This window comes from Triticum aestivum, chromosome 3D (genome assembly GCF_018294505.1).
Source record: "Triticum aestivum cultivar Chinese Spring chromosome 3D, IWGSC CS RefSeq v2.1, whole genome shotgun sequence".
Classification (NCBI taxonomy): Eukaryota; Viridiplantae; Streptophyta; class Magnoliopsida; order Poales; family Poaceae; genus Triticum; species Triticum aestivum.
The window spans coordinates 535,621,260-535,645,017 of record NC_057802.1 but is presented as its reverse complement, the minus strand read 5'-3'; positions in this window follow the sequence as shown (position 1 = coordinate 535,645,017).

Genomic DNA, 23,758 nt, shown 5'->3' with positions numbered 1-23,758 from the left:
ACTGACAACTCATGTCTATGGCTAGGAAACATAACCATCTTTGATCAACGAGCTAGTCAAGTAGAGGCATACTAGTGACACTCTGTTTGTCTATGTATTCACACAAGTATTATGTTTCCGGTTAATACAATTCTAGCATGAATAATAAACATTTATCATGATATAAGGAAATAAATAATAACTTTATTATTGCCTCTAGGGCATATTTCCTTCAGTCTCCCACTTGCACTAGAGTCAATAATCTAGTTCACATCGCCATGTGATTTAACACCAATAGTTCACATCACCATGTGATTAACACCCATAGTTCGCATCGTCATGTGACCAATACCCAAAGGGTTTACTAGAGTCAATAATCTAGTTCACATCGCTATGTGATTAACACCCAAAGAGTACTAAGGTGTGATCATGTTTTGCTTGTGAGAGAAGTTTAGTCTATGGGTCTGTCACATTCAGATCCGTATGTATTTTGCAAATTTCTATGTCAACAATGCTCTGCACGGAGCTACTCTAGCTAATTGCTCCCACTTTCAATATGTATCCAGATTGAGACTTAGAGTCATCTGGATCAGTGTCAAAACTTGCATCGACGTAACCCTTTACGACGAACCTTTTTGTCACCTCCATAATCGAGAAACATATCCTTATTACATTAAGGATAATTTTGACCGCTGTCAAGTGATCTACTCCTAGATCACTATTGTACTCCCTTGCCAAAATCAGTGTAGGGTATACAATAGATCTGGTACACATCATGACATACTTTATAGAACCTATGGCTGAGGCATAGGGAATGACTTTCATTCTCTTTCTATCTTCTGCCGTGGTCGGGCTTTGAGTCTTACTCAATTTCACACCTTGTAACACAGGCAAGAAACTCTTTCTTTGACTGTTCCATTTTGAACCACTTCAAAATCTTGTTAAGGTATGTACTCATTGAAAAAACTTATCAAGCGTCTTGATCTATCTTTATAGATCTTGATGCTCAATATGTAAGCAGCTTCACCGAGGTCTTTCTTTGAAAAACTCCTTTCAAACACTCCTTTATGCTTTGCAGAATAATTCTACATTATTTCCAATCAACAATATGTCATTCCCATATACTTATCAGAAATGTTGTAGTGCTCCCACTCACTTTCTTGTAAATATAGGCTTCACCGCAAGTCTGTATAAAACTATATCCTTTGATCAACTTATCAAAGCGTATATTCCAACTCCAAGATGCTTGCACCAGTCCATAGATGGATCGCTGGAGCTTGCATATTTTGTTAGCACCTTTAGGATTGACAAAACCTTCTGGTTGCATCATATACAACTCTTCTTTAATAAATCCATTAAGGAATGCAGTTTTGTTTATCCATTTGCCAGATTTCATAAAAATGCGGCAATTGCTAACATGATTCGGATAGACTTAAGCATAGATACGAGTGAGAAACTCTCATCGTAGTCAACACCTTAAACTTGTCGAAAACCTTTTGCGACAATTCTAGCTTTGTAGATAGTAACACTACTATCAGCGTCCGTCTTCCTCTTGAAGATCCATTTAATCTCAATGGCTCGCCGATCATTGGGCAAGTCAATCAAAGTTCATACTTTGTTCTCATACATGGATCTCATCTCAGATTTCATGGCCTCAAGCCATTTTGCGGAATCTGGGCTCACCATCGCTTCTTCATAGTTCGTAGGTTCGTCATGGTCTAGTAACATAACCTCCTGAACAGGATTACCGTACCACTCTGGTGCGGATCTTACTCTGGTTGACCTACGAGGTTCAGTAATAACTTGATCTGAAGTTCCATGATCATCATCATTAACTTCCTCACTAATTGGTATAGGCGTCACAGAAACTGGTTTCTGCGATGAACTACTTTCCAATAAGGGAGTAGGTACAATTACCTCATCAAGTTCTACTTTCCTCCCACTCACTTCTTTCGAGAGAAACTCCTTCTCTAGAAAGGATCCATTCTTAGCAACGAATGTCTTGCCTTCGGATCTATGATAGAAGGTGTACCCAACTGTCTCCTTTGGGTATCCTATGAAGACACATTTCTCCGATTTGGGTTTGAGGTTATCAGGATGAATCTTTTTCACATAAGCATCGCAACCCCAAACTTTAAGAAACGTCAACTTTGGTTTCTTGCCAAACCACAGTTCATAAGATGTCGTCTCAACGGATTTAGATGGCACCCTATTTAACGTGAATGCAGCTGTCTCTAATGCATAACCCTAAAACGATAGTGGTAGATCGGTAAGAGACATCATATATCGCACCATATCTAATAAAGTACGGTTATGATGTTCAGACACACCATTACATTGTGGTGTTCCAGGTGGCGTGAGTAGTGAAACTATTTCCCATTGTTTTAACTGAAGGCCAAACTCGTAACTCAAATACTCTTCTCCATGATCAGATCGTAGAAACTTTATTTTCTTGTTACGATGATTTTCCACTTCACTCTGAAATTATATGAACTTTTCAAATGTTTCAGACTTCTGTTTCATTAAGTAGATATACCCATATCTGCTCAAATCATCTGTGAAGGTTAGAAAATAATGATACCTGCTACGAGCCTCAATATTCATCGGACCACATACATCTGTATGTATGATTTCCAACAAATCTGTTGCTCTCTCCATAGTTCCGGAGAACGGCGTTTTAGTCATCTTGCCCATGAGGCACCGTTCGCAAGCATCAAGTGATTCATAATCAAGTGATTCCAAAATCCCATCAGTATGGAGTTTCTTCATGCGCTTTACACCAATATGACCTAAACGGCACTGCCACAAATAAGTTGCACTATCATTATTAACTTTGCATCTTTTGGCTTCATTATTATGAATATGTGTATCACTACGATCGAGATCCAACAAACTATTTTATTGGGTGTATGACCATAGAAGGTTTTATTCATGTAAACAGAACAACAATTATTCTCTAATTTAAATGAATAACCGTATTGCAACAAACATGATCAAATCATATTCATGCTCAACGCAAACACCAAATAACACTTATTTAGTTTCAACACTAATCCCAAAAGTATAGGGAGTGTGCGATGTTGATCATATCAATCTTGGAACTACTTCCAACACACATCGTCACCTCGCCTTTTACTAGTCTTTTTTTTTTCTGCAACTCCCGTTTCGAGTTACTACTCTTAGCAACTGAACCAGTATCAAATTCCGAGGGGTTGCTATAAACACTAGTAAAGTACACATCAATAACATGTATATCCAATATACCTTTGTTCACTTTGCATCCTTCTTATCCACCAAATACTTGGGGTAGTTCCGCTTCCAGTGACCAGTCCCTTTGCAGTAGAAGCACTTAGTCTCAGGCTTAGGACCAGACTTAGGCTTCTTCACTTGAGCAGCAACTTGCTTGCCGTTCTTCTTGAAGTTCCCCTTCTTCCCTTTGCCCTTTTCTTGAAACTAGTGGTCTCGTCAACCATCAACACTTGATGTTTTTCTTGATTTCTACGTTCGTCGATTTCAGCATCACGAAGAGCTCGGGAATTACTTTCGTCATCCCTTACATACTATAGTTCATCACGAAGTTCTACTAACTTGGTGATGGTGACTAGAGAATTCTGTCAATCACTATTTTATCTGGAAGATTAACTCCCACTTGATTCAAGCGATTGTAGTACCCAGACAATCTGAGCACATGCTCACTGCTTGAGCTATTCTCCTCCATCTTTTAGCTATAGAACTTGTTGGAGACTTCATATCTCTCAACTCGGGTATTTGCTTGAAATATTAACTTCAACTCCTGGAACATGTCATATGGTCCATGATGTTCAAAACGTCTTTGAAGTCCCGATTCTAAGCCGATAAGCATGGTGCACTAAACTATCAAGTAGTCATCATATTGAGCTAGCCAAACGTTCATAACGTCTGCATCTGCTCCTGCAATAGGTTTGTCACCTAGCGGTACATCAAGGACATAATTCTTCTGTGCAGCAATGAGGATAATCCTCAGATCACGGATCCAATCCGCATCTTTGCTACTAACATCTTTCAACATAATTTTCTCTAGGAACATATCAAAAATAAACACAGGGAAGCAACAACGCGAGCTATTGATCTACAACATAATTTGCAAAAATACTATCAGGACTAAGTTCATGATAAATTGAAGTTCAATTAATCATATTACTTAAGAACTCGCACTTAGATAGACATCCCTCTAATCATCTAAGTGATTACGTGATCCAAATCAACTAAACCATAACCAATCATCACGTGAAATGGAGTAGTTTTCAACGGTGAACATCACTATGTTGATCATATCTACTATATAATTCACGCTCGACCTTTCGGTCTCAGTGTTCCGAGGCCATATCTGCATATGCTAGGCTCGTCAAGTTTAACCTGAGTATTCTGCGTGTGCAAAACTGGCTTGCACCCGTTGTAGATGGACGTAGTGTTGGGGAACGTAGCAGAAATTCAAAATTTTCTACGCATCACCAAGATCAATCTATGGAGTATTCTAGCAACGAGGGGAAGGGGAGTGCATCTACATACCATTGTAGATCGCGATGCGGAAGCGTTGCAAGAACGCGGATGAAGGAGTCGTACTCGTAGCGATTCAGATCGCGGTTGGTTCCGATCTAAGCGCCGAACCACGGCACCTCCGCGTTCAACACACGTGCAGCCCGGTGACGTCCCCCATGCCTTGATCCAGCAAGGAGAGAGGGAGAGGTTGGGGAAGACTCCGTCCAGCAGCAGCACAACGGCATGGTGGTGATGGAGGAGCGTGGCAATCCTGCAGGGCTTCGCCAAGCACCGCGGGAGAGGAGGAGGAGGGAGAGGGGTAGGGCTGCGCCAAGAGAGAGGAAGTCTCATGTATATGGCAGCCCCAAAACCCCCACTATATATAGGGGAGGGGAAGGGGCTGCACCCCCATCTAGGGTCCCCCCCCCATGGGGTGCGGCCAGACCTAGATCCATCTAGGGGGGCGGCCAAGGGGGGAGAGAGGGGGGCGCACCAATAGGTGGGCCTTAGGCCCATCTGAGCCTAGGGTTTCCCCCTTCCCCCCCCTTCCTGCGCCCTGGGCCCCTTGTGGGAGGCGCACCAGCCCACCTAGGGGCTGGTCCCTTCCCACACTTGGCACACGCAGCCCTCTGCGGCCGGTGGCCCCACCTGGTGGACCCCCGGAACCCTCCCGGTGGTCCCGGTACGTTACCGATAGCACCCGAAACTTTTCCGGTGACCAAAACAGGACTTCCCATATATAAATCTTCACCTCCGGACCATTCCGGAACTCCTCGTGACGTCCGGGATCTCATTCGGGACTCCGAACAACATTCGGTAACCACGTATATCTATTCGCTATAACCCTAGTGTCATCGAACCTTAAGTGTGTAGACCCTACGGGTTCGGGAACCATGCAGACATGACCGAGACGTTCTCCGGCCAATAACCAACAGCGGGATCTGGATACCCATGTTGGCTCCCACATGTTCCACGATGATCTCATCGGATGAACCACGATGTCGGGGATTCAATCAATCCCGTATACAATTCCCTTTGTCAATCGGTATGTTACTTGCCCGAGATTCGATCGTCGGTATCCCGATACCTTGTTCAATCTCGTTACCGGCAAGTCTCTTTACTCGTTCCGTAACACATCATCCCGTGATCAACTCCTTGGTCACATTGTGCACATTATGATGATGTCCTACCGAGTGGGCCCAGAGATACCTCTCCGTTTACACGGAGTGACAAATCCCAGTCTCGATTCGTGCCAACCCAACAGACACTTTCGGAGATACCTGTAGTGCACCTTTATAGCCACCCAGTTACGTTGTGACGTTTGGTACACCCAAAGCATTCCTACGGTATCCGGGAGTTGCACAATCTCATGGTCTAAGGAAATGATACTTGACATTAGAAAAGCTCTTAGCAAACGAACTACACGATCTTGTGCTAGGCTTAGGATTGGGTCTTGTCCATCACATCATTCTCCTAATGATGTGATCCCGTTATCAACGACATCCAATGTCCATGGTCAGGAAACCGTAACCATCTATTGATCAACGAGCTAGTCAACTAGAGGCTTACTAGGGACATGGTGTTGTCTATGTATCCACACATGTATCTGAGTTTCCTATCAATACAATTCTAGCATGGATAATAAACGATTATCATGAACAAGGAAATATAATAATAACCAATTTATTATTGCCTCTAGGGCATATTTCCAACAGTCTCCCACTTGCACTAGAGTCAATAATCTAGTTCACATCACCATGTGATTAACACTCACAGGTCACATCACCATGTGACCAACATCCAAAGAGTTTACTAGAGTCAACAATCTAGTTCACATCACTATGTGATTAACACTCAATGAGTTCTGGTTTGATCATGTTATGCTTGTGAGAGAGGTTATTAGTCAACGGGTCTGAACCTTTCAGATCCGTGTGTGCTTTACGAATATCTATGTCATCTTGTGGATGCTACCACGCGCTACTTGGAGCCATTTCAAATAACTGCTCTACTATACGAATCCGGTTTACTACTCAGAGTCATCCGGATTAGTGTCAAAGTTCGCATCGACGTAACCCTTTACGACGAACTCCTTTTCACCTCCATAATCGAGAAAATTCCTTAGTCCACTAGATACTAAGGATAAGTTCGACCGCTGTCATGTGATCCATTCCCGGATCACTATTGTACCCCTTGACCAACTCATGGCAAGGCACACTTCATGTGCGGTACACAGCATAGCATACTGTAGAGCCTACGTCTAAAGCATAGGGGACGACCTTCGTCCTTTCTCTCTCTTCTGCTGTGGTCAGGTCTTGAGTCTTACTCAATACTCACACCTTGTAACACAGCCAAGAACTCCTTCTTTGCTGATCTATTTTGAACTCTTTCAAAATCATGTCAAGGTGTGCGTTCTTTGAAAGTATCATCAGGCGTCTTGATCTATCTCTATAGATCTTGATGCCCAATATGTAAGCAGCTTTATCCAGGTCTTCCTTTGAAAAACTCCTTTCAAACAACCCTTTATGCTTTCCAGAAATTTTACATCATTTCGGATCAACAATATGTCATTCACATATACTTATCAGAAATGTTGTAGCGCTCCCACTCACTTTATTGTAAATACAAGTTTCTAACAAACTTTGTATAAACCCAAAAACTTTGATCACTCCATCAAAGCGTATATTCTGACTCCGAGATGCTTGCTCTAGTCCATGGAAGGATCGCTGGAGCTAGCATACCTTTTAGCATCCTTAGGATCGACAAAACCTTTCTGATTGTATCACATACAACCTTTCCTTACGAAAACTGGTAAGGAAACTTGTTTTGACATCCATCTGCCAGATTTCATAAATGCAGCTAATGCTAACATGATTCCGACGGACTTAAGCATCGCTACGGATGAGAAAATCCCATCGTAGTCAACTCCTTGAACTTGTGAAAATACTCTTTGCCACAAGTCGAGCTTCATAGACGGTAGCATTACCGTCCATGTCCGTCTTCTTCTTAAAGATCCATTTATCTCAATGGCTTGCCGATCATCGGGCAAGTTCACCAAAGTCCATGCTTTGTTCTGATACATGGATCCTATCTCGGATTTCATGGCTTCTAACCATCTGTCGGAATATGGGCCCACCATCGCTTCTCCATAGCTCGTAGGTTCATTGTTGTCTAACAACATGACTTTCAAGACAGGATCACGTACCACTCTGAAGTAGCACGCATCCTCGTCGTCCTATGAGGTTTGGTAGTGACTTGATCCGAAGTTTCATGATCACTATCATAAGCTTCCAGTTCAATTGGTGTAGGTGCCACAGGAACAACTTCCTGTGCCCTGCTACACACTAGTTGAAGTGACGGTTCAATAACCTTATCAAGTATCCACCATCCTCCCACTCAATTCTTTTGAGAGAAACTTTTCCTTGAGAAAGGACTCATTTCTAGAAGAAATTACTTTTGCTTCCAGATCTGAAATAGGAGGTATACCCAACTGTTTTTGGGTATTCTATGAAGATGCATTTATCCGCTTTGGGTTCGAGCTTATTAGCCTGAAACTTTTTCACGTAAGCATCGCAGCCCCAAACTTTTAAGAAACGACAACTTAGGTTTCTCTAAACGGTGTCGTCTCAACGGAATTGCGTGGTGCCCTTTTAAAGTGAATGCGGTTGTCTCTAATGCCTAACCCATAAACGATAGTGGTAATTCGATAAGAGACATCATGGTATGCACCATATCCAAGGGTTATGATGTTCGGACACACCATCACACTGTGGTGTTCCAGGCGGTATTAATTGTGAAACACTTTCCACAATGTCTTAATTGTGTGCCAAACTCGTAACTCAGATACTCATCTCTATGATCATATCACAGACATTTTATCCTCTTGTCACGACGATCTTCAACTTCACTCTGAAATTACTTGAACCTTTCAATAATTCAGACTTGTGTTTCATCAAGTAAATACACTCAGCATCTACTCAAATCATCTGTGAAGTAAGAACATAACGATATCCACTGCATGCCTCAGCACTCATTGGACTGCACACATCAAATGTATTACTTCCAACAAGTTGCTCTCTTGTTCCATCTTACTGAAAACGAGGCCTTTCAGTCATCTTGCCCATGTGGTATGATTTGCATGTCTCAAGTGATTCAAAATCAAGTGAGTCCAAACGATCCATCTGCATGGAGTTTCTTCATATACCAATAGACATGGTTCGCATGTCTCAATCTTTTCAAAAACGAGTGAGTCCAAAGATCCATCTACATGGAGCTTCTTCATGCGTTCTATACCAATATGACTCAAATGGCAGTGCCACAAGTATGTGGTACTATCATTACTATTTTATATCTTTTGGCACGAACATGTGTATCACTACGATCGAGATTCATTTTAGGTGCAAGACCATTGAAGGTATTATTCAAATAAACAGAGTAACCATTATTCTCTTTAAATGAATAACCGTATTGCGATAAACATAATACAATCATGTTTATGCTCAACGCAAACACCAATCTCGATGGTAGAGGGAGCATGCGATGCTTGATCACATCAACCTTGGAAACACTTCCAACACACATCATCATCTCACCTTTAGCTAGTCTCCATATATTCCGCAGCTTTTATTTCGAGTTACTAACACTTAGCAACCGAACCGGTATCTAATACCCTGGTGCTGCTAGGAGTACTAGTAAAGTACACATTCATATAATGTATATCCAATATACTTCTGTCGACCTTGCCTGCCTTCTCATCTAGCAAGTATCTAGGGTAGTTCTGCTTCAGTGACCGTTCCCCTCATTACAGGAGCACTTAGTCTCGTGTTTGGGTTTAACCTTGGGATTCTTCACCAGAGCAGCAAATGATTTGGTGTTTCATGAAGTATCCCTTTTGCCTTGCCCTTCTAGAAACTAGTGGTTTTACTAACCATCCACAATTGATGCTCCTATTTGATTTCTACATTCGCGGTGTCAAACATTGCGAATAGCTCAAGGATCATCATATCTATCACTGATATGTTATAGTTCATCACGAAGCTCTAATAGCTTGGTGGCAGTGACTATGGAGAACCATCACTATCTCATCTGGAAGATTAACTCCCACTCGATTCAAGCGATTGTGGCACTCAGACAATCTGAGCACATGCTCAACGATTGAGCTTTTCTCCCTTAGTCTGCAGGCTTAAGAAACTTGTCAGAGGTCTCATACCTCTTGACGTGGGCACTAGGCTGAAATCCCAATTTCAGTCTTCGGAACATCTCATATGTTCTGCGACGTTTCACAACGGTCTTTGGTGCCACAATTCTAAACCGTTAGCAATACGCACTGAACTATCAGGTAGTCATCAAAACGTGTATGTCAGATGTTTCGTAACATCTACAGATGACGCTCGAGGTTCAGCACACCGAGCGGTGCATTAAGGACATAAGCCTTCTGTGCAGCAATGAGGACAATCCTCAGTTTACGGACCCAGTCCGCGTAATTGCTACTATGAACTTTCAACTAAATTTTCTCTAGGAACATATCTTAGTAGAACTAAAGCGTAAGCTATGACATAATTTGCAAAGACCTTTTGACTATGTTCATGATAATTAAGTTCATCTGATTAATGAACTCCCACTCAGATAGATATCCCTCTAGTCATCTAAGTGATACATGATCCGAGTCAAACTAGGCCGTGTCCGATCATCACGTGAGACGGACTAGTCATCATCGGTGAACATCTCCATGTTGATCGTATCTACTATACGACTCATGTTCGATCTTTCGATCTCTTGTGTTCCGAGGCCATGTCTGTACATGCTAGGCCCGTCAAGTCAACCTAAGTGTTTCGCATGTGTTCTGAGGCCATGTCTGTACATGCTAGGCTCGTCAACACCCGTTGTATTCGAACGTTAGAATCTATCACACCCGATCATCACGTGGTGCTTCGAAACAACGAACCTTCGCAACGGTGCACAGTTAGGGGGAACACGTCTCTTGAAATTTTAGTGAGGGATCATCTTATTTATGCTACCGTCGTTCTAAGCAAATAAGATGTAAACATGACAAACATCACATGCAAATCATAAAGTGACGTGATATGGCCAATATCATCCTGCGCCTTTGATCTCCATCTTCGAGGCGCGGCATGATCACCTTTGTCACCGGCATGACACCATGATCTCCATCATCGTGTCTTCATGAAGTTGTCTCGCCAACTATTACTTCTACTACTATGGCTAACGGTTAGCAATAAAGTAAAGTAATTACATGGCGTTTTCATTGACACGCAGGTCATACAATAAATTAAGACAACTCCTATGGCTCCTGCCGGTTGTCATACTCATCGACATGCAAGTCGTGATTCCTATTACAAGAACATGATCAATCTCATACATCACATATATCATTCATCACATCCTTTTGGCCATATCACATCACATAGCATACCCTGCAAAAACAAGTTAGACGTCCTCTAATTGTTGTTGCATGTTTTACGTGGCTGCTATATGTTTCTAGCAAGAATGTTTCTTACCTACGCAAAAGACACAACGTGATATGCCAATTTCTATTTACCCTTCATAAGGACCCTTTTCATCGAATCCGATCCGACTAAAGTGGGAGAGACAGACACCCACTAGCACCTTATGCAACTAGTGCATGTCAGTCGGTGGAACCTGTCTCACGTAAGTGTACGTGTAAGGTCGGTCCGGGCCGCTTCATCCCACGATGCGGCCGAATCAAGATAAGACTAGTAACGGCAAGTAAATTGAGAAAATCGACGCCCACAACTACTTGTGTTCTACTCGTGCATAGAAACTACGCATAGACCTAGCTCTGATACCACTGTTGGGGAACGTAGCAGAAATTCAAAATTTTCTACGCATCACCAAGATCAATCTATGGAGTAATCTAGCAACGAGGGGAAGGGGAGTGCATCTAGATACCATTGTAGATCGCGATGCGGAAGCGTTGCAAGAACGCGGATGAAGGAGTCGTACTCGTAGCGATTCAGATCGCGGTTGGTTCCGATCTAAGCGCCGAACCATAGCGCCTCCGCGTTAAACACACGTGCAGCCCGGTGACATCTCCCACGCCTTGATCCAGCAAGGAGAGAGGGAGAGGTTGGGGAAGACTCCGTCCAGCAGCAGCACAACGGCATGGTGGTGATGGAGGAGCGTGGCAATCCTGCAGGGCTTCGCCAAGCACCGCGGGAGAGGAGGAGGAGGGAGAGGGGTAGGGCTGCGCCAAGAGAGAGGAAGTCTCATGTATATGGCAGCCCCAAAACCCCCACTATATATAGGGGAGGGGAAGGGGCTGCACCCCCATCTAGGGTTTCCCCCCAAGGGGTGCGGCCAGCCCTACATCTATCTAGGGGGGCGGCCAAGGGGGGAGAGAGGGGGGGCGCACCACTAGGTGGGCCTTAGGCCCATCTAAGCCTAGGTTTTACCCCTTCCCCCCTTCCTGCGCCCTGGGCCCCTTGTGGGAGGCGCACCAGCCCACCTAGGGGCTGGTCCCTTCCCACACTTGGCCCACGCAGCCCTCTGGGGCCGGTGGCCCCACCTGGTGGACCCCCGGGACCCTCCCGGTGGTCCCGGTACGTTACCGATAGCACCCGAAACTTTTCCGGTGACCAAAACAGGACTTCCCATATATAAATCTTTACGTCTAGACCATTCCGGAACTCCTCGTGATGTCCGGGATCTCATCCGGGACTCCTAACAATATTCGGTAACCACGTATATCTATTCCCTATAACCCTAGCGTCATCGAACCTTAAGTGTGTAGACCCTACGGGTTCGGGAACCATGCAGACATGACCGAGACGTTCTCCGGCCAATAACCAACAGCGGGATCTAGATACCCATGTTGGCTCCCACATGTTCCACGATGATCTCATCGGATGAACCACGATGTCGGGGATTCAATCAATCCCGTATACAATTCCCTTTGTCAATCGGTATGTTACTTGCCCGAGATTCGATCGTCGGTATCCCGATACCTTGTTCAATCTCGTTACCGGCAAGTCTCTTTACTCGTTCCGTAACACATCATCCCGTGATCAACTCCTTGGTCACATTTGCACATTATGATGATGTCCTACCGAGTGGGCCCAGAGATACCGCTCCGTTTACACGGAGTGACAAATCCCAGTCTCGATTCGTGCCAACCCAACAGACACTTTCGGAGATACCTGTAGTGCACCTTTATAGCCACCCAGTTACGTTGTGACGTTTGGTACACCCAAAGCATTCCTACGGTATCCGGGAGTTGCACAATCTCATGGTCTAAAGAAATGATACTTGACATTAGAAAAGCCCTTAGCAAAGGAACTACACGATCTTGTGCTAGGCTTAGGATTGGGTCTTGTCCATCACATCATTCTCCTAATGATGTGATCCCGTTATCAACGACATCCAATGTCCATGGTCAGGAAACCGTAACCATCTATTGATCAACGATCTAGTCAACTAGAGGCTTACTAGGGACATGGTGTTGTCTATGTATCCACACATGTATCTGAGTTTCCTATCAATACAATTCTAGCATGGATAATAAACGATTATCATGAACAAGGAAATATAATAATAACCAATTTATTATTGCCTCTAGGGCATATTTCCAACAAGTAGAGCTTATCACACCCGATCATCACGTGGTGTCTGGGCACAACGAACTTTGGCAACGGTGCATACTCAGGGAGAACACTTTTATCTTGAAATTTAGTGAGAGATCATCTTATAATGCTACCGTCAATCAAAGCAAGATAAGATGCATAAAAGATAAACATCACATGCAATCAATATAAGTGATATGATATGGCCATCATCATCTTGTGCTTGTGATCTCCATCTCCGAAGCACCGTCATGATCACCATCGTCACCGGCGCGACACCTTGATCTCCATCGTAGCATCATTGTCGTCTCGCCAACTATTGCTTCTACGACTATCGCTACCACTTAGTGATAAAGTAAAACAATTACATGGCGATTGCATTGCATACAATAAAGCGACAACCATATGGCTCCAGCTAGTTGCCGATAACTCGGTTACAAAACATCATCATGTCATAAAATAAAATTCAGCATCATGTCTTGACCATATCACATCACAACATGCCCTGCAAAAACAAGTTAGACGTCCTCTACTTTGTTGTTGCAAGTTTTACGTGGCTGCTACGGGCTTAGCAAGAACCGTTCTTACCTACACATCAAAACCACAACGATAGTTTGTCAAGTTGGTGTTGTTTTAACCTTCGCAAGGACCGGGCGTAGCCACACTCGGTTCAACTAAAGTGAGAGAGACAGACACCCGCCAGTCACCTTTAAGCAACGAGTGCTCGCAACGGTGAAACCAGTCTCGCGTAAGCATACGCGTAATATCGGTCCGGGCCGCTTCATCTCACAATACCACCGAACCAAAATATGACATGCTGGTAAGCAGTATGACTTATATCGCCCACAACTCACTTGTGTTCTACTCGTGCATATATCATCAACGCATAAAACCAGGCTCGGATGCCACTGTTGGGTTACGTAGTAATTTTAAAAATTTCCTACGCACATGCAAGATCATGGTGATGCATAGCAACGAGAGGGGAGAGTGTTGTCCACGTACCCTCGTAGACCGAAAGCGGAAGCGTTAACACAACACGGTTGATGTAGTCGTATGTCTTCACGATCCGACCGATCAAGTACCGAACGCACGACACCTCCGAGTTCAGCACACGTTCAGCTCGATGACGTCCCTCGAACTCCGATCCAGCCGAGTGTTGAGGGAGAGTTTCGTCAGCACAACAGCGTGGTGACGATGATGATGTTCTACCGACGCAGGGCTTCGCCTAAGCACCGCTATGATATTATCGAGGGGTAATATGGTGGAGGGGGGCACCGCACACGGCTAAGAGATCTCAAGGATCAATTGTTGTGTCTCTGGGGTGCCCCCCTGCCCCGTATATAAAGGAGCAAGGGGGAGGCAGCCGGCCAAGGGGAGAGGTGCGCCATAGGGGGGAGTCCTACTCCCACCGGGAGTAGGACTCCTCCTTTCCTTGTGGGAGTAGGAGAAGGGAAGGGGGAAGGAGAAAGAAGGAAGGGTGCGCCCCCCTTCCTAGTCCAATTCGGACCAGACCATGGGGAGGGGTGCGGCCACCTTTTGAGGCCTTTCTCTCCTTTCCCGTATGGCCCATTAAGGCCCAATACGAATTCCCGTAACTCTCCGGTACTCCGAAAAATACCCGAATCACTCGGAACCTTTCCGAAGTCCGAATATAGTCGTCCAATATATCGATTTTTTGGTCTCGACCATTTCGAGACTCCTCGTCATATCCCCGATCTCATCTGGGACTCCGAACTCCTTTGGTACATCAAAACTCAATAAAACTGTCACCGCAACATTAAGCGTGCGGACCCTACGGGTTCGAGAACTATGTAGACATGACCGAGACACGTCTCCAGTCAATAACCAATAGCGGGACCTGGATGCCCATATTGGCTCCCACATATTCTACGAAGAACTTTATCGGTCAGACCGCATAACAACATACATTGTTCCCTTTGTCACCGGTATGTTACTTGCCCGAGATTTGATCGTCGGTATCTCGATACCTAGTTCAATCTCGTTACTGGCAAGTCTCTTTACTCGTTCAGTAACACATCATCCCGCAACTAACTCATTAGTCACAATGCTTGCAAGGCTTATAGTGACGTGCATTACCGAGTGGGCCCGGAGATACCTCTCCGACAATTGGAGTGACAAATCCTAATCTCGAAATACGCCAACCCAACAAGTAACTTTGGAGACACCTGTAGAGCACCTTTATAATCACCCATTTACGTTGTGCCGTTTGGTAGCACACAAATTGTTCCTCCGGTAAACGGGAGTTGCATAATCTCATAGTCATAGGAACATGTATAAGTCATGAAGAAAGCAATAGCAACATACTAAACGATCGAGTGCTATGTTAACGGAATGGGTCAAGTCAATCACGTCATTCTCCTAATGAGGTGATCTCGTTAATCAAATGACAACTCATGTCTATGGCTAGGAAACATAACCATCTTTGATTAACGAGCTAGTCAAGTAGAGGCATACTAGTGACACTCTGTTTGTCTATGTATTCACACATGTATTATGTTTCCGGTTAATACAATTCTAGCATGAATAATGAACATTTATCATGATATAAGGAAATATATAATACTTTATTATTGCCTCTAGGGCATATTTCCTTCAGTCTCCCACTTGCACTAGAGTCAATAATCTAGTTCACATCGCCATGTGATTTAACATCAATAATTCACATCACCATGTGATTAACACCCATAGTTCACATCTCTATGTGACCAACACTCAAAGGGTTTACTGGAGTCAATAATCTAGTTCACATCGCTATGCGATTAACACCCAAAGAGTACTAAGGTGTGATCATGTTTTGATTGTGAGATAATTTTAGCCAACGGGTCTGCCACATTCAGATCCGTAAGTATTTTACAAATTTCTATGTCTACAATGCTCTGCACGGCGCTACTCTAGCTAATTTCTTCCACTTTCAATATGTATGTAGACCGCGGGCTTTGAGTCTTACTCAATTTCACACTTCCATAATCAGTGTAGGGTATCTAGATTTAGTGTCAAAACTTGTATCGACGTAACCCTTTACGACGAACCTTTTTGTCACTTCCATAATCGAGAAATATATCCTTATTCCACCAAGGATAATTTTGACCGCTGTCCAGTGATCTACTATTGTACTCCCTTGCCAAAATCAGTGTAGGGTATACAATAGATCTGGTACACAGCATGGCATACTTTATAGAACCTATGGCCAAGGCATCGGGAATGACTTTCACTCTCTTTCTATCTTCTGTCGTGGTCGGGCTTTGAGTCTTACTCAATTTCACACCTTGTAACAGAGGCAAGAACTCTTTCTTTGACTGTTCTATTTTGAACTACTTCAAAATCTTGTTAAGGTATGTACTCATGGAAAAACTCATCAAGCGTCTTGATCTATCTCTATAGATCTTGATGCTCAATATGTAAGCAGCTTCACCGAGGTCTTTCTTTGAAAAACTCCTTTCAAACACTCCTTTATGCTTTACAGAATAATTCTACATTATTTCTGATCAACAATATGTCATTCACATATACTTATCAGAAATGTTGTAGTGCTCCCACTCACTTTCTTGTAAATACAGGCTTCACCGCAAGTCTGTATAAAACTATATCCTTTGATCAACTTATCAAAGCGTATATTCCAACTCCGAGATGCTTGCACCAGTCCATAGATGGATCGCTGGAGCTTGCATATTTTGTTAGAACTTTTAGGATTGACAAAACCTCCTGGTTGGATCATATACAACTCTTCTTTAATAAATCCATTAAGGAATGTAGTTTTGTTTATCCATTTGCCAGATTTCATAAAATGCGGCAATTGCTAACATGATTCAGACAGACTTTAAGCATAGATACGAGTGAGAAACTCTCTCATCGTAGTCAACACCTCGAACTTGTCGAAAACCTTTTGCGACAATTCTAGCTTTCTAGATAGTAACACTACTATCAGCGTCTGTCTTCCTCTTGAAGATCCATTAATCTCAATGGCTCGCCGATCATCGGGCAAGTCAACCAAAGTCCATACTTTGTTCTTCATACATGGATCTTATCTCAGATTTCATGGCCTCAAGCCATTTTGCGGAATCTGGGCTCACCATCGCTTCTTCATAGTTCGTAGGTTCGTCATGATCAAATAACATGACCTCCAGAACAGGATTACCGTACCACTCTGGTGTGGATCTCACTCTGGTTTACATACGAGTTTTGGTAGTAACTTGATCTGAAGTTACATGATCATCATCATTAACTTCCTCACTAATTGGTGTAGGAGTCACAGGAACAGATTTCTGTGATGAACTACTTTCCAATAAGGGAGCAGGTACAGTTACCTCATCAAGTTCTACTTTCCTCCGACTCACTTCTTTCGAGAGAAACTCCTTCTCTAGAAAGGATCCATTCTTAGCAACGAATGTCTTGCCTTCGGATCTGTGATAGAAGGTGTACCCAACAGTCTCCTTTGGGTATCCTATGAAGATATATTTCTCCGATTTGGGTCCGAGCTTATCAGGTTGAAGCTTTTTCACATAAGCATCGCAGCCCCAAACTTTAAGAAACGACAACTTTAGTTTCTTGCTAAACCTCAGTTCATAAGGCGTCGTCTCAATGGATTTTGATGGTGCCCTATTTAACGTGAATGCAGCTGTCTCTAATGCATAACCCAAAAACGATAGTGGTAGATCGGTAAGATACATCATATATCGCACCATATCTAATAAAGTACGATTACGACGTTCGGACACACCATTACACCGTGGTGTTCCAGGTGGCGTGAGTACTGAAACTATTTCACATTGCTTTAACTGAAGGCCAAACTCGTAACTCAAATACTCTTCTCTACGATCAGATCGTAGAAACTTTATTTTTCTTGTTACGATGATTTTCCACTTCACTCTGAAATTATATGAACTTTTCAAATGTTTCAGACTTATGTTTTATTAAGTAGATATACCTATATCTGCTCAAATCATCTGTGAATGTGAGAAAATAACGATATCCGCCACGAGCCTCAATATTCATTGGACCACATACATCTGTATGTATGACTTCCAACAAATCTGTTGCTCTCTCCATAGTTCCGGAGAACGGCGTTTTAGTCATATTGCCCATGAGGCACGGTTCGCAAGCATCAAGTGATTCATAATCAAGTGATTCCAAAATCCCATCAGTATGGAGTTTCTTCATGCGTTTTACACCAATATGACCTAAACGGCAGTGCCACAAATAAGTTGCACTATCATTATTAACTTTGCATCTTTTGGCTTCATTATTATGAATATGTGTATTACTACGATCGAGATCCAACAAACTATTTTATTGGGTGTATGACCATAGAAGGTTTTATTCATGTAAAAAAAATAACAATTATTCTCTAATTTAAATGAATAACCGTATTGCAACAAACATGATCAAATCATATTCATGCTCAACGCAAACACCAAATAACACTTATTTAGTTTCAACACTAATCCCGAAAGTATAGGAATTGTGCGATGATGATCATATCAATCTTGGAACTACTTCCAACACACATCGTCACCTCGCCTTTTACTAGTCTCTGTTTATTCTGCAACTCCCGTTTCGAGTTACTACTCTTTAGCAACTGAACCAGTATCAAATACTGAGGGGTTGCTATAAACACTAGTAAGTACACATCAATAACATGTATATCCAATATACCTTTGTTCACTTTACCATCCTTCTTATCCACCAAATACTTGGGGCAGTTTCGCCTCCAGTGACCAGTCCCTTTGTAGTAGAAGCACTTAGTCTTAGGCTTAGGTACAGACTTGGGCTTCTTCACTTGAGTAGCAACTTGCTTGCCGTTCTTTTTGAAGTTCCCCTTCTTCCCTTTACCCTTTTCTTGAAACTAGTGGTCTCGTCAACCATCAACACTTGATGTTTTTCTTGATTTCTACCTTCGTCGATTTCAGCATCACGAAGAGCTCGGGAATTACTTTCGTCATCCCTTGCATACTATAGTTCATCATGAAGTTCTACTAACTTGGTGATGGTGACTAGAGAATTCTGTCAATCACTATTTTATCTGGAAGATAAACTCCCACTTGATTCAAGCGATTCTAGTACCCAGACTATCTGAGCACATGCTCACTAGCTGAGCGATTCTCCTCCATCTTTTAGCTATAGAACTTGTTGGAGACTTCATATCTCTCAACTCGGGTATTTACTTGAAATATTAACTTCAACTCCTGGAACATCTCATATGGTCCATGACGTTCAAAACGTCTTTGAAGTCCCGATTCTAAGCCGTTAAGCATGGTGCACTAAACTATCAAGTAGTCATCATATTGAGCTAGCCAAACATTCATAACGTCTGCATCTGGTCCTGCAATAGGTCTGTCACCTAGCGGTGCATCAAGGACATAATTCTTCTGTGCAGCAATGAGGATAATCCTCAGATCACGGATCCAATCCGCATCTTTGCTACTAACATCTTTCAACATAATTTTTCTCTAGGAACATATCAAAAATAAACACAGGGAAGCAACAACGCGAGCTATTGATCTACAACATAATTTGGAAAATACTATCAGGACTAAGTTCATGATAAATTTAAGTTCAATTAATCATATTACTTAAGAACTCCCACTTAGATAGACATCCCTCTAATCCTCTAAGTGATCACGTGATCCATATCAACTAAACCATGTCCGATCATCACGTGAGATGGAGTAGTTTCAATGGTGAACATCACTATGTTGATCATATCTACTATATGATTCACGCTCGACCTTTCGGTCTCTGTGTTCCGAGGCCATATCTGTTATATGCTAGGCTCGTCAAGTTTAACCTGAGTATTCCGCGTGTGCAACTGTTTTGCACCCGTTGTATTTGAACGTAGAGCCTATCACACCCGATCATCACGTGGTGTCTCAGCACGAAGAACTTTTGCAACGGTGCATACTCAGGGAGAACACTTATACTTTGATAATTTAGTGAAGGATCATCTTATAATGCTACCGTCAAAACAAAGCAAGATAAGATGCATAAAGGATTAACATCACATGCAATCAATATAAGTGATATGATATGGCCATCATCATCTTGTGCTTGTGATCTCCATCTCCGAAGCACCGTGCTTGTGATCTCCATCTCCGAAGCACCGTCATGATCACCATCGTCACCGGCGCGACACCTTGATCTCCATCGTAGCATCGTTGTCGTCTCGCCAACTTATTGCTTTTACGAATATCGCTACCGCTTAGTGATAAAGTAAAACTATTACATGGCGATTGCATCTCATACAATAAAGCGACAACCATATGGCTCCTGCCAGTTGCCGATAACTCGGTTACAAAACATGATCATCTCATACAACACATTATATCACATCATGTCTTGACCATATCACATCACAACATGCCCTGCAAAAACAAGTTATACGTCCTCTACTTTGTTGTTGCATATTTTACGTGGCTGCTACGGGCTTAGCAAGAACCGTTCTTACCTACGCATCAAAACCACAGCGATAGTTTGTCAAGTTGGTGCTGTTTTAACCTTCGCAAGGACCGGGCGTAGCCACACTCGGTTCAACTAAAGTGAGAGAGACAGACACCCGCCGGTCACCTTTAAGCAACGAGTGCTCGCAACGGTGAAACCAGTCTCGCGTAAGCGTACGCGTAATGTCGGTCCGGGCCGCTTCATCTCACAATACCGCTGAACCAAAGTATGACATGCTGGTAAGCAGTATGACTTATATCGCCCACAACTCACTTGTGTTCTACTCATGCATAGCATCAACGCATAAAACCAGGCTCGGATGCCACTGTTGGGGAACGTAGTAATTTCAAAAAAATTCCTACGCACACGCAAGATCATGGTGATGCATAGCAACGAGAGGGGAGAGTTCTGTCCACGTACCCTCGTAGACCGACAGCGGAAGCGTTATCACAACGCGGTTGATGTAGTCGTACGTCTTCACAATCCGACCGATCAAGTACCGAACGTACGGCACCTCCGAGCTCTACACACGTTTAGCTCGATGACGTCCCTCGAACTCCGATCCAGCCGAGTGTTGAGGGAGAGTTTCGTCAGCACGACGGCGTGGTGACGATGATGATGTTCCACCGACGCAGGGCTTCGCCTAAGCTCCGCAACGGTATTATCGAGGTGTAATATGGTGGAGGGGGGCACCGCACACGACTAAGATATCTCAAGGATCAATTGTTGTGTCTCTCGGCTGCCCCCTGCCCCCGTATATAAAGGAGCAAGGGGGAGGCAGCCGGCCAAGGGGAGAGGCGCGCCCTAGGGGGGAGTCCTACTCCCACCGGGAGTAGGACTCCTCCTTTCCTTGTGGTAGTAGGAGAAGGGAAGGGGGAAGGGGAAAGAAGGAAGGGTGCGCCCCCCTTCCCTAGTCCAATTCGGACCAGACCATGGGGAGGGGTGCGGCCACCTTTTGAGGCCTTTCTCTCCTTTCCCGTATGGCCCATTAAGGCCCAATACGAATTCCCGTAACTCTCCGGTACTCCGAAAAATACCCGAATCACTCGGAACCTTTCTGAAGTCCGAATATAGTCGTCCAATATATCGATTTTTACGTCTCGACCATTTCGAGACTCCTCGTCATATCCTCGATCTCATCCGGGACTCCGAACTCCTTCGGTACATCAAAACTCAATTAAACTGTCATCGTAACGTTAAGCGTGCGGACCCTACGGGTTCGACACTATGTAGACATGACCGAGACACGTCTCCGGTCAATAACCAATAGCGGGACCTGGATGCCCATATTGGCTCCCACATATTCTACGAAGATCTTTATCGGTCAGACCGCATAACAACATACGTTGTTCCCTTTGTCACCGGTATGTTACTTGCCCGAGATTTGATCGTCGGTATCTCGATACCTAGTTCGATCTCGTTACCGGCAAGTCTGTTTACTCGTTCCGTAACACATCATCCCGCAACTAACTCATTAGTCACAATGCTTGCAAGGCTTATAGTGATGTGCATTACCGAGTGGGCCAAGAGATACCTCTCCGACAATTGGAGTGACAAATCCTAATCTCGAAATACGCCAACCCAACAAGTACCTTTGGAGACACCTGTAGAGCACCTTTATAATCACCCATTTACGTTGTGACATTTGGTAGCACACAAAGTGTTCCTCCGGTAAACAGGAGTTGCATAATCTCATAGTCATAGGAACATGTATAAGTCATGAAGAAAGCAATAGCAACATACTAAACGATCGAGTGCTAATCTAACGGAATGGGTCAAGTCAATCACGTCATTCTCCTAATGAGGTGATCTCGTTAATCAAATAACAACTCATGTCTATGGCTAGGAAACATAACCATCTTTGATTAATGAGCTAGTCGAGTAGAGGCATACTAGTGACACTCTGTTTGTCTATGTATTCACACATGTATTATGTTTCCGGTTAATACAATTCTAGCATGAATAATAAACATTTATCATGATATAAGGAAATATATAATACTTTATTATTGCTTCTAGGGCATATTTCCTTGAAATACCTAGTTCAATCTCGTTACCGGCAAGTCTCTTTACTCGTTCCGTAATACATCATCCCGCAACTAGCTCATTAGTTGCAATGCTTGCAAGGCTTATAGTGATGTGCATTATCGAGTGGGCCCAGAGATACCTCTCCGACAATCGGAGTGACAAATCCTAATCTCGAAATACGCCAACCCAACAAGTACCTTTGGAGACACCTATAGAGCACATTTCTAATCACCCAGTTACGTTGTGACGTTTGGTAGCACACAAAGTGTTCCTCCGGTAAACGGGAGTTGCATAATCTCATAGTCATAGGAACATGTATAAGTCATGAAGAAAGCAATAGCAACATACTAAACGATCGAGTGCTAAGCTAACGGAATGGGTCAAGTCAATCACATCATTCTCCTAATGATGTGATCCCGTTAATCAAATGACAACTCATGTCTATGGCTAGGAAACATAACCATCTTTGATCAACGAGCTAGTCAAGTAGAGGCATACTAGTGACACTCTGTTTGTCTATGTATTCACACAAGTATTATGTTTCCGGTTAATACAATTCTAGCATGAATAATAAACATTTATCATGATATAAGGAAATAAATAATAACTTTATTATTGCCTCTAGGGCATATTTCCTTCAAGCAATACCCTTGGCAATGTTTCTCTTGATCCGGGTAATCCCCGTATCATGCTTCTGGGCTTCTATGATATGATCCACAAGAGTAGGTTTCGCCACCAAGGTAGAAAGAAATCCGTGAGGAGCAATGTGAAGGTTAAGCTTACAGAATTCCTCATGAAGAAGTGGTTGGCCCTGCTGCAACATAAGATTGTTGCAATAGGACTTACGACTTAGCTCATCAGCCATGACATTGCCCTTGCCTGGGGTGTAGGTAATCCCTAAGTCGTAATCTGAGATCAACTCCAACCAACGTCTTTGCCTAAGGTTTAAATCAGGTTGGGTGAAGATATACTTGAGACTCTGGGGATCGGTGTAAATCTCGCAACGTTTACCAAGAAGGTAATGTCGCCATGTCTTAAGTGCATAGACTACGGCTGCAAGCTCTAGATCATGTGTAGGATAATTCTCCTCATGTGGATGCAACTATCGAGATGCATAGGCAATCACATGACGATCTTGCATAAGAATGCAACCTAGTCCCTGCCATGAGGCGTCGCAATAG